Raw genomic sequence first — 13,191 nt, forward strand, 5'->3', positions numbered from 1 at the left:
TTGAGAAACACTAGACGGGTATGTATCTTGACCCACTTGGATGAGCTGTGTAAACCAGTGGGGTTCACGTCTATGGAGATTCAAGGCGATCCAGGTCATGGTTGTCCCAAAGACAAGAAGCATGTGCACTGCCATATAGACTGGTCCGAAGTGTGTGGGGATTGTACTGCTGCCATGCAGATTGTTTCTGGGTGCGTGGGAATTGTAGCGCTGCCATATAGATTGGTCAGGGGTGCGTGGGAATTGTAGCGCTGCCATATAGACTGGTCCGAGGTGCGTGGGAATTGTACTGCTGCCATGTAGATTGGTCCTGGGCGCGTGGGAATCGTAGCGCTGCCATGTAGATTGGTCAGGGGTGTGTGGGAATTGTAGCGCTGCCATATAGACTGGTCCGAGGTGCGTGGGGATTGTACTGCTGCCATGTAGATTGGTCCTGGGTGCATGGGAATTGTAGCGCTGCCATATAGATTGGTCAGGGGTGTGTGGGAATTGTAGCGCTGCCATATAGACTGGTCCGAGGTGCGTGGGAATTGTACTGCTGCCATGTAGATTGGTCCTGGGTGCATGGGAATTGTAGCGCTGCCATATAGATTGGTCGGGGTGTGTGGGAATTGTAGCACTGCCATATAGACTGGTCTGAGGTGCGTGGGAATTGTACTGCTGCCATATAGAATGGTCAGAGGTGTGTGGGAATTGTAGCGCTGCCATGTAGACTGGTCCCTGGGTGCAAGGGAATTGTAATGCTGCCATGTTGCCTGGTCCTAGGTACGTGGGAATTGCAGTGCTGCCATGTTGACTGGACCCAAGCAACAGGAAAAATACATTACAGCTGATCAATATCTTGCATTGGTCCTGCATGCAAGATTTCTCTCCGTCAAGTAGTAGTAAACTACTTTTTGTAGTAACCCCTTTTTGCTTTTTGCAAAGTGGTCGCAGGGCAAGCAGCCTTATTCACACAACCCCTAAATCCGGTTCAAGCAGAAAAAACAAACGGGCTAGGAAAGAAGGGGTTAATCCTGCTTGCCTCCCTTCCTTTCTTGCGCGCATGCGCAGCCTGTATAGTCCGCGCGCCGCCTTTCGAACCCCGCGACCGTTGGAAGCACAGCAAAGACGTCGCCCCTTTTCCCCTCGCTTTCCCGCCCAATTGCCTTCCGCCGTTACAGGAGCAGCCGGGAGCCGCCAGGTGGCGCAGCCACAGGATGCCGCGTCACGCCCTCAGCCGTTCTTTCCGGCCGCGCAGCGCTTTCCTCCCCTGGCGTACTTCCTGTGTCAGGCGGCGCCGCTGGTTGCTGCCGGAAGTGATGTCGGAAGGCTCGAGCTGAGGCGATCCCAGCGGCCTCCTTCTGAGGTGACATTTTTTTCCTCCCTTCCTCCGGCTTCTTCTTTTCGTTCCCTCCTGCCCGGGCCGAAGAAGCGGCACCGGCCACGCCAGAAGGAGGAACGGAGAGCGGGGGGAGAGGAGGAGCCCCGGCCCCTCATGCTCGAGCTGGCCCTTCCCGCGGGGCCTCAGGCCGGGAAGAGCCTCAGAGGCCGCGGCGGCGGCGGCAACAACTCTGGTGAGTGACACCCCCATCTCTTTCCTAGACCTTTCAGCCTCACGGAGCGCCTCGGCCTACGAAAGGCCGAGCGCCCAAACCACTCCCCGGGTATTTGGAGGGGACTGAGGGGACCGCTTCCCTTTGATCGCCTCGTTCGGCCACCCTCGAGTCACAGGCAGAGTGGGCCTCTTGAAAGAGACCCCACCATCACCACCCTCCCCGGACTTTCCTTGGTCTTTTCCCTTCCTCAGAGCCTTTAATTCGACCGCACCATCTTAGGCCGCTAGAGCAACTCGGCCTGCCCTTTGAGCCGACCGGAAAACTGGGATAAGGGCCTCTAAACCATGGTTAGTTTATGAAGGGGTGAGCGTGTCGTGAGAAGGGTTCCTGTGGTCCAATTAGGGTTAATATGAGACACCCCCCCACCCCATCACCCAGGTTTGGAAGTGTGTGTGGGGCTGAGATTGAACCCCACAATAGCAGTGACTGTAAGAGGGATTTTGGAGTCCTAGTGGACAACCGCTTAAATAGGAGCCAGCCGTGTGCAGCAGCTGCCAAAAAAGCCAACACAGTTCTAGGCTGCATCAACAGAGGGGTAGAATCAAGATCACAAGAAGTGTTAGTACCACTTTATAAGTCCTTGGTAAGGCCGCACTTGGAATACTGCATTCAGTTTTGGTCCCCACGATGTAGAAAAGATGTGGAGACTCTAGAAAGAGTGCAGAGAAGGGCAACAAAGATGATTAGGGGACTGGAGGCTAAAACATATGAAGAACGGTTGCAGGAACTGGGTATGTCTAGTTCAATGAAAAGAAGGCACCTGAGAGTAGAACAAGAAGCAATGGGTGGAAACTAATCAAGGAGAGAAGCAACTTAGAATTAAGGAGAAATTTCCTGACAGTGAGAACAATTCATCAGTGAAAGAACTTGCCTCCAGAGGTTCTGAATGTTCCAACACTGGAAGTTTTTAAGAAGAGATTTGACAACCATTTGTCTGAAATGGTTTAGGGTTTCCTGCCTAAGGAGGGAGTTGAACTAGAAGACCTCCAAGGTCGCTTCCAACTATTCTATCCTATCCTATGAAACCGAAGCTGCATTAGATCTCGTTATTCCACTGTGCATTTTTTGCAATCCGAATAGATTTGGAAGGGACTTTGGAGGTTTTCTAGTCCAGCCCTCCTGCTCAAGCAAGGAGATCCTATATCATTTCAATATATGAAATGCGTTAAACCTGCAGAAACAATTCCTTCCATCTTCCTTTTACAAGGAACAAGGAAAGACTTAAACTGCTTGTCATCTTAATTCCAGAGGCAAGGATGTATTTCTTTGTTGAATATTTTCCATCTCATGCTTGGTATTTTTTTAACTACAGTTTTGAGATGAAGTTCCTCTAGATATTTTTCATGAATCTTCAGGAGATTAAGGTCCTTACAGGGGTATCCCAAAGGTAATGTTTCCTCCCAAAAGGCAACTGGACTTTCTTTGCCTCTTGGGGAAAAAGCATCTTTGGGACAACCATGACCTGGATGACTGAGAATCTACATAGACTCCTTACAAGGCTGTTGTAATCCAATCCAGCAGTGAAGATTTAAGATTGGGAAGAAGTAATATTTTCCCTAAATCCTACCTGATTAACAGCAGTGGTTGCTGTGTTTTATCCTTCCTGCTTTTGTTGAAAACTACACTAGATTGGATTTAATTATATCCCACAATGCTTTGTGCTGATCCTTGTTTTCCTACTAAAAGGGTTGAAAATATACTAGATGTTATATTTTTGTGTTGTATATTTATCTCCATGTCATGCTTTGGATATTCTATCTATTCCTGCTAGAAGCAAAGGTGAAAATAAGACAGAGATCTAACTGAAATTCAACTTCAACTTCTTTGGCTGTATTAGTGATAACAAATGATAAATATTGCAGCATTGAATTTCTGGGATGTGAGACATAGTTCAGCAAAGCTTAATTTCTAGGTTCAGCTTTATTTCAAGCAGTGAAAGCATAGTCATGATTTTGTTAATAGTTTATTATATCTGCTGAATTGACACCAGTTTTCAGTACATACTAAGTTAAATTTTAGGTGAAAAAGTTGGTGATGTCTGTTACTAAAACTAGTTTAGTAGTCCATTAGTTTGCTTAAGTAGTAATGTTTGTTTATTATGTCTTTAGCTTTATCAAATTTAATACAGGGGGAAACCTGCAGGAAAAATTTAAAATCTCTTATACGCATGTTGATTGAATGGAATATGATTGTAATTATTCATTCATCCAATTTCTAGGCCTCCCAATTTCATAAACATCCATAAGCAGCTTTACAAAATTAAAAACAAAAAATGACCAATATAATATTTAAAAAGCATAGTCACCCTGCATTAAAGGACATTGCTTAGTTGATAGGATCTAAAGTATGCCAACTCTGATTGTAAATATTATGTGAGACAGAGTCTATCAGATACACTGTGTAGGGCTTTATAGTATTAGCTAACCTCTTGAATTGTTCCTGAAAGCTTATTAGCAACCAGTGCAGTTCACAAAACATGTTTTATGAGCACAGCTAGATTTGCCTTTTTCTACGTGTGTTGCTTCATTCTGGGCCAGTTATGGCTTTTAAATGGTATTCAGTGTAGACTCCATTGCAGTGGTTCATTCATTCATAAGGTGACCAATGCATGAGTAAACCGCAAGGAAGGTCTCACAGTCAAGGCATGATTGGGGTTTGTGCAACAGTTTTCCTGGGCACAAGCTGTTTCACAAACGCCTTCCGCTCAAGCAGGTGCTAAGCATTTAGGAAGACCATCAGATCACACATTAGACCCAAAGGGGAAATGCAGCCCATTTAAAGATGAAGATCCCAAACGCAAGAGTTTGACATAGTAATAGCCACTCAATCTTCCTAGGGTTTGCCTTTGAATCTGTGTGTCCCTACCCAGACTTCAGCGGGCCCAAACAGTGAGACAAGACCTTCACTAGCCAGAGAACTGGGTGTTATCCATGTATTGATAATACTTGACTTGAAAAATTACTTCCCCAAGTGACTTTATGTAAGTATTAAACAGGAGGGATGGGAATGTGACCTCTGCACCCCTTGACAAAGCAAGGACTTCAAACCCAAAAGTAACTTGAATCAGTGACAGTTATTCCTATCAATCCTATTCCCCCACAGCTGGTCCAGAATAATACTATGAGGAAGCTGCTGAAAGATCAAGAAGGGCGAGGAGAGGGTCAACTCCATCTTGGCTCCACCGTGGGTCATTAACAATGCTGTACTGAGTACTGTATGTGCAACCAATGCTGTCTCAGTACTTTACGGACTACTGTAATCGGCCTGAAAATCAACTGAAAAAGGTCCAGCAATTGTTCACCAAGGTGGCCTTGTAAAAATTTCAGCTTTAATTTTTAATTTAATTATGGTACTGGACAAAACCTAGAGAATGTGGACAGGGCCATGTTTGAACATAAAACACCCTACATATTGGTGATACATATGGGTGGATTTTGCTTACTAGTCTCAGTTCTTTTTATTGCATCCAGTGCAATAAATCAGTGGTTTAGAAATTGATGTTTTTGAAAAGTTAAAGAAATGTAGCCAAAGTTACAGCAATTTAGACAACAAAAGCAAACTCCCTGGACTTTTCATTTTACTTGTTTAGGATTGACGATCATAAGCAATCTGTATTAATGAGAGCCAGAGTGTTAAAGTGGTAAAAGTACTATAGATTGGGACAACTAGAGGTGGGCTGCACTTACTTTAACAATGGTTTAAATTTAGTAATAATTTGGTTTGAACAAACTGTTATTCTGCACAGAGTCCATTGGAGTTGAGCAGCTATAAGAAACCAAATAAAAATAGTTATTATCTGAAGTTTCAGTTTGACTCTAGCCTACATTCAGATATTTTCAGTTCCATATCCTCAATTATGTGATACTTTTTAATGTCTGTGGTACAGTATTAATAGTTTTATATCTCAGAAGATCTCAGTAGATTTTTTTTCAAGAATGACTGAAAAATAAACTTTCTTTCTGTATTGTATAACTACAATATTTCAGTATGTTAATCTGAAGCCCTCAAATGCTTTTTAACATGGATGAGGGCCTGATATGTCATTCACAGATGAAATCGCACAATATAGGCTTCAGTCAGAGGAAAATGATTCTGTTGTATTTGAGAGGAAATAAACATAAGCTTTTGCTCAGTTGCTTATTGTGTAATGTGTATGACCAAGATCAAGGTTTTAAAACATTGAGCAAAGTTCAAACAACACTTTTCTTATGGAAGGTTCTTTTTTCCACTGAGTTTGCGGTAATCGCTTAGCAGCATGACCAAACCCATATGGAGAAAAGTTGAAAGTCACAAGCCTGTTTTCACAGAAATTCTGTGTCTGCCTCCCATTGCTTTGCTGGAAGTAATTGCCCGTCTTTTATAAATAGGTGCCTCACCTGGCATTGTCCCCCATAGCCCCAACATGATGGCCCCCCCCATAACCAACGGTGCTTCTGGCAGACTAAAAAGTAAAGAGAACAAAAATGGTAGAAATTCTACAGTGCACACCTCCTGGCACTATAGTTGTTGGGAGTGTTGAAGTGCCCAGCTAGGGATACTAGCTCTTCTTAGTCTCCTCTTTGGGAGACGGACCGGTCTTACAGTAAGAGGTAAACAAAATTAAAAAAAATGAAATAATGTACTTTAACTCTGGGTTGTCATATGGAAAATATTCAGTAGTGGAGGAATAAAAAGAACTGTTCAAATCACAGATTGTAATTTAAGAATAGAATAGAATTCTTTATTGGTCAAGTGTGATTGGACAAACAAGGAATTTGTCTTTGGTGCAAATGCACCAAATATTTCCCATAGGAAAATATAAAGCTCCAGGTAAGCCACAAATTTGCTGACCTTTCCTAACTAGAGAAACCTCTACTGTAAAGGAATTCCGAATGACATAAAACATGGAGTTACTCAATTTGTACAGAGAAAATAAATGATTATAAGAGACAAAATATTTAGGCACATACAGCAAATTAAACTTAACACATAATTTCCAGCTAGGCTTCTTTGTTATTTCTTAGAATAAAGTGCTACTTGAATGTTCCCTGTTAAGCTTTTTTGCATTTTTATCTATTAGATACATATTTTATTTTGTAACTCTTCTTTATTCATCCCCCTCCCCCATTCTTAGCTTCTATCTTAGTCTTAGTTATGTTTTAAGGATCAAAACATTTCTGTCTCGCAGAAAGGGAGTGATTTGGGAATAGTCTGCCTGCCCGCAAGGTCTCAAGCCAATCCTCACTTTGAGAACATTGTGTAGAAACAGAGCAACATGCATTCCTTGTTTGGAAAACAAGCTGTTGTTCCTGTCAGTACCAGGTGGCATCACAAAAAAAGGGTACTGCTGATAAAATTAAGTTTAAATGATGTCAGATGAATGTAACATTCTGGGGAAAATGAGTAATCTATAGTTTCCTCTGTAAATCATCAGCAATGGATTGACTGATTAGGCACTATTTCTCAACTATTTTGATAGTATCAGTTCTAGCTTGACTGATACGTGCAGAATGTTAGATGTATTCTTGTAGCTGTGAGTTTGTACACATCCAGTTCATTTTCTTGACTAAACTTTGAAAAGGCTTTCTGGCATTTTATGGTAGATTAGGCAGTTAGTACCATGTTGGTTCAAAAATTATGTCTTTCCTCTCAGCTAGCAGTCATCATTTGATATGATGGCTTGAATCTTTTGTTCAGTGTTTGATATGGAATTATCCAAGGAAATATGAAAGAAAACCTATAACTAAAATGTATAGTTTGTCTTCGATGAGTTGTGTTTGAAATAACAATAGCACTTAGACTTATATACCCCTACACAGTGTTTTACAAGCCTCTCTCAGTGGTTTACAAAATCAGTGTATTGCCCCCAACAATCTGGGCCCTCATTTTATCGACCCAGAAGGATGGAAGCCTGAGTCAACCTTGAGCTGGTCAGGATCAAAAGAATCAAAATCCTGACAATGTGAGCAGAATTACCCTGCAGTACTGCATTGTAACCACTGGGGCCCCAAGGCTCTGTTGGTTTTATTATTATGCGAAGCGGTAATTTTATTAAGTTAATTAAGAAACATGCACACGTATACATCCTGCCTGAAATTAATGAAATTAGATCCATGCCTAATTCATTAAGCATAAGTGCTAAAAAATATAGTCAGGAAAAGAGCCGTGTGCATTATTTCCCAAAAAATCCCGCAGCCAAGAAAACAACCAAGAGGTTTTGGGGGTGTTTTTTAATTTCTTGATTAAGTGTATAGCCTAATATTTCCCAGAAGAGTTTATGGTGATATTGGAAATACTGACAGTCTATGAAATAGTTAATACAGGTAATGTAATTAAAATGCAAAGCTTTATAGTTTAAAGCATAAACATAAAGCTAAGTTGTTACTGAGTAATCTCCATGTTGTTATTCAGTAAGCTGAACTTTTATGATGCAATTGGAAAGGCTAAAATGCTGTTTCAGTGAGTTTTGAATGCTTCCCTTTTTCCTATTTTTCCCTTTTATTATGGTTATAAACCATGATATATTAATACGAATACAATAACATTTGTACCAGAATTAAAAATGCTTTCCTTTCTGATATCCCAGTCAGTCATAAGGGTGGTTAAATTGCCGTGGCCAAATTTTGTTATAATTTCAAACAGTCGGTGTAAGTCAAGGACTACTTGTATTGGCAGCTCACAGGTTAAATAACAGGATGTTTTACTCTTTTTGTGAGCTGTGAATCCCTCAACATTTCTCTATTGCCCAACTGATTGTCCATTGTCTGGTAGCCGTAACATATTAGTTTCCGACTGCTAGTAGCAATGGAAAAAGTGATAAAAGGAAAACAGATACCGGCTATGATTATTGGAAGGGGACCAGCAAAAATGGATCTTCTAAATCAGGGTTTCTCATCCCTTATTTTGATCATAAACCCTTTCAAGCCTCATACAACATGATTTTTCTCCAAAATTATAATAAGATTTTTTGGGGAAAAGTGACTAAGAATCATATTAACTAAAACTAATATAAAAATCTGATACAAAAATATATTAAAAGAAAAAATATTGATAAGCCCCCCACCCTGCAAAAGGAAATAGTAAAAAAAATTAAACTTCTCCTTTCATCCCTAGCAAATATATTTAACATTAATAATTTATCACAGTCTCTTAAAATACAGCTGTCAGACTCTAAACCAAGAAATGACACATGGAAATTCTTCCAAGCTGAGTTTTTCTTTAATTGTTTCATACCATAGAGAAAATGTTACCAAACTAACCTGCATGTGCAATATATGGTACCCTGTGAACTATTAGGGAGAGGCTGTCTTCACCCTCTTTCTGTCGCACATATCTGGGCTGAGTCGCCTCTTCTCTGGAATGCATCCTCTGACTCCCGGGATCCATCTTCTTACATTCCACACAACAACTGAATAAATCTTCATTCCTTTTCCCCCCCCCCCAATAATTTTATTAAGAATAATATTAAACATATAAAAGATGGAAACCCCCCCCCAAACCTAATAGAAAATGCATTAAAATTATAAAAAGTGCCACTCTCCCACCAAAGAAAATAAAAAATAGGAAAAAGAAACTTCTTCATCACCATCGTATGTTCAACCATAATTTATCACATATCTTAAAATATACCCAAATATACATCTTCATTCTGTACCTCTTCCCATTTTCTGTAAACGCATCTCTAAATCCTCAGCTCAGTTTATTATTTTGCAGATGTCCCATAAACGTTAATAAAAATATCTAACAGGATAAATATATATTCCCATTTTTATTTAAAGCCTAATTCCCTAATACTTTGTAATAAGATGAATTAAATCTCAATTAACAATTAAACATCACAAGGATGAAAACATTTCAAACATTACCAGAGGTCAGTAATCACTGATTTATATATGAAAAGTACTAATATAGACATTGCTAACCAAGCATTATTCTAATAGCATAATTCCAAAGCAAAAATTATCCAAAATAACCATTAACCACCAAAGATAGCAACCATTATTATAATAACCTCTTATTTATATGCCAAAAGTAATAATATATATATATTACAGACTAGTCTATTACATCCAACCAGTCCAAGTATCCATTGAACATCAGAAATAATCCATTTTAAGTATAAGTATAATCTTTATTGCCATTGTACTTAAATGCAACAAAATTATCAAACAAACCAATTTTGCATTTTTCCCCTCCTTCCCAGCAATCTTTAAATCCCATATATCAAATTGTTAACATCTGTTTTCTTTTCTTTTCTTTTCTTATCATTATCTCTCCAAATCTGTGTCATCTTTATCAAATTGCAGTTGTATTTTCAAGTGCAGCCTCTCTAATAAATCTCTCATATTTTAATTTTAATAAATCATGTCATCCTTTTGGTATCTTATTTGTGTATCTCTATTGTTTCCTCCAGTTCAATTTGTAGATCCAATATCTCAATCTCTTTCTTATGGATTATTATTTTAGAGTCCTTTATAATATCCTTTTAAATTTTATTCAGAGTAGCCTGATTCTCTTCAATGTTTTTGGTTGCAACATAGAATTAACGAATTCACAATTCCTGAGTCCATTGGTTGTAAATTTTCTTTAACAAGGCCATCTGGCGTTTTCTAATTGGTAGCCAGCCTTCAAAGCCGCCTTCTTAGCAATTTATAAACCCAGACACTCTTTTCCACAAGATAAGATATTTTTAGTTGACTTGCACATCTTTCTATAAATCAGTTTCATCCATATTCTTAGCATTTACAAGTTAAAATAACACTATAAGTCCCTTTGCTGTATACTGTATTACAAAAAAGAAAATCTTACAGTCTTGGAGACAGATTAACTCACCCAGCAAATACTCATCTGACAATTTTTCAAAGCCTTTCAATCTTGAAGAGGTAGTAAAAAGAAGATTAAACTCCAAGGTCATTTAAAAAGTGAGGTTAAGACAAACTGGGCTATATTAATGGCTCAGAGCATGATGGAACCTGTGATTTCCAGCTGAACATAGCAGCTGCAAAATGTCTGCTGTGGATGCACAGACCTCCCCCCCCCCAGCTGTTTAGAACAGGGGTCTCCAAACCTGGCTGAGGAATTCTGAGGGTTGTAATCTCCAAATCTTAAAAGTTGCCTGGTTTGGAAATCCCTGGTTTAGAATACATGAGGGTGATCTCAGGATCTCTCTTTCCTCCAGAGAGAATTATCCATTGTCTGGATTCCACACCCAAGCTACATTTTGGGCACAATTATCCATTACAAAATGCAGAACCTCTTTTTCCCCACCTTGAATTCCTCCAATGCATTTTCATTCAGTACCTCACCCCATTTTGTATAAACTAAACTCTCAATCTTCAACTTTCCTTATTAATCATCAAAGGTCCAATAAAAATTAACAGGAATACCTAACAACATAAGCATATAATCCACCTTTCCATTTAATTTAATATAAACCCCTCTCATTCCTCTCTTTAGTAATAAAGTCTAATTCCATTTAACAATTAAAACAACAGAAAAAAATTAATTAAACATTACAGGAAATAGTAATCCCTCATTTACATGCTAAAAGTACTGTAGATAATGCAAAGTAATCCATTAAGCCAATTAAACATTTCCATAAAATAAAAATAAAAAACTTATCCAGTCACGATGACCATTAAGCTTCGGACAGCAATTCATTATTTAATCATAATCAAATAAATCAATTTTATATTTTTCTTCTACAACCAGCTGTTTCTAAACCCATAGATTATATTCTAACTCCTGTTTTTTTTTTTTTTTTTTTTTTTTAGTAGCAATAGCAGTAGACTTATATACCGCTTCATAGGCCTTTCAGGTCTCTCTAAGCGGTTTACAGAGAGTCAGCATATTGCCCCCAACAATCTGGGTCCTCATTTTACCCACCTCGGAAGGATGGAAGGCTGAGTCAACCCTGAGCCGGTGAGATTTGAACCGCTGACCTGCTGATCTAGCAGTAGCCTGCAGTGCTGCTTTTAACCACTGCGCCACCTTGGCTCTTTTCTTCTACTCTCTTCCAAAGTTTAACTAGATGGAATTATTGTAACCTCATTTGGTGTCCTCGACTTATGATCACAATGGAACCCAAAATTTCTGTTGATAAGCGAGACATTTGTTAAGTGTTTGCCCCACTTTACGACTTTTCTTGCCACAGTTAAGTGAATCACTGCAGTTGTCAAATTAGTAACACGGGTGTTAAATGAATCTGGCTTTCCCGTTGATTTTGCTAGTCAGAAGGTTGCAAAATTTGATCATATCACCCTGGGACACGATGACTCTCATAAATATGAGAAATGCTACAGCGGTCGTACGTGTGAAAAATGGTCATAAGTCACTTTTTTCAGCCCTGTTTGAACAGTCACTAAATGAACTGTTGTAAGTTGAAGACTACCAATACTTTAAAAAGGGATGACCATATAACTTCTAGAAGTGTGTCGTTCCTGAAATGCAGGTTGTCTTCATACTAATCCCGAATTTGAACTTTGCTAGTAGAAACATATTTCTGTTTTTAATTGCAGTGTGCATAGCAAGGATAATTGGAAATGGCTGGGAGTAGAGGAAGAGATTATACTGAAACAGCAGTACAACTCCTACTCCTGCTGTGTCATCTCCTATGTAAATGCTTCTCTGTGTCAGAATTAGACATTCTGTATTTGCCACACTGCGTTCCACTATAACATATTTTTTTTAAATGATGTTTGTTGCCAAAGATGTCAGCTGTATAATAAAGGTAGTTCTCAATTTATGACCACAATTGAACCCAGAATTTATGTGGCTAAGTGAGGAACGCTGCAACAATCATGAGTGTGAAAAATGGCCATAAGTCACTTTTTTCAGTGATGATGTAACTTCAAACGGTCACTAAATGGATGTAAGTTGAGGACTACCTTTAGATAATTCGTTTCATCAAAATTTGAATGTTCATCTTCTTGCTGTATGATTTTTTTTTCAGTTTTGAATAAACATCTCTCATCTAGCCTTTTAATGGAACACAACAATTTGAGTGTTGCTTCCCAGCCTAAGACTAATACAATTAAATAGCAGATTTCCATGTGTCTCATTGCTACGAAATATATGTGTATTTATAGCATGTTTTCAAAAATAGACTAACAAATCAGGTGAAATAAGCTTACCCAACATAGTTATTTTATTCTGGTAAAAATTACAAAACCATTGAAATGATTATAAAGGATAACAAATATTGCACAGTACTTGAGAAAACTGGTAAGAAGTATTTGTATGCAATTGATCTGGAATTAATTAGTAAGGTGATACGCCTTCCTTCTGTACTAGCACAAAAGCAAACCACTCCATTACCCTTAAATTACAGAGTAACAGATGATTTACAGGTGTAGCATTTTTTTCTTGGTTACTCTAGATACTGAATTATTTCAACACTTGCCCTGGTGATTTGCAGAATATAAAGTAAAGGAAGTTAACCTGGCTTAGAGTTCTGAAGTTTTGACCTTTATATTCCACAACTTTTGTTCCCAGATGTATTTTTGAAGAGTGCTATATTGATTTTCTTTTTGAGAGAAAGTAGTCAACTTGGGTGAATCTCCCTGTATTTTCAGCTGCTGTCATTTTCATTGGCTGCCTTACAGATGAGTGCTGT

The 13,191-nt window shown here is 39.0% G+C and overlaps 1 protein-coding gene across 5 annotated transcripts in view; it reads left to right on the forward strand.

Annotated features, from left to right (window-relative positions):
• Positions 1–1,287: 1,287 nt before the first annotated feature.
• The window catches only part of ARK2N (arkadia (RNF111) N-terminal like PKA signaling regulator 2N), a 63,992-nt gene continuing 52,088 nt past the window's right edge, over positions 1,288–13,191 (forward strand). For all 5 annotated transcript variants that reach the window (XM_087715284.1, XM_087715286.1, XM_087715285.1 and 2 more), the window contains exon 1: positions 1,288–1,556. The gene's annotated coding sequence lies outside the window, so the exon portion shown is untranslated. The remainder of the gene's footprint in view (positions 1,557–13,191) is intronic.

Source organism: Thamnophis sirtalis, unplaced genomic scaffold (assembly GCF_051295495.1).
Source record: "Thamnophis sirtalis isolate CommonGarterSnake01/CBP01778 unplaced genomic scaffold, rThaSir2_p1.2 scaffold_5, whole genome shotgun sequence".
Classification (NCBI taxonomy): domain Eukaryota; kingdom Metazoa; phylum Chordata; class Lepidosauria; order Squamata; family Natricidae; genus Thamnophis; species Thamnophis sirtalis.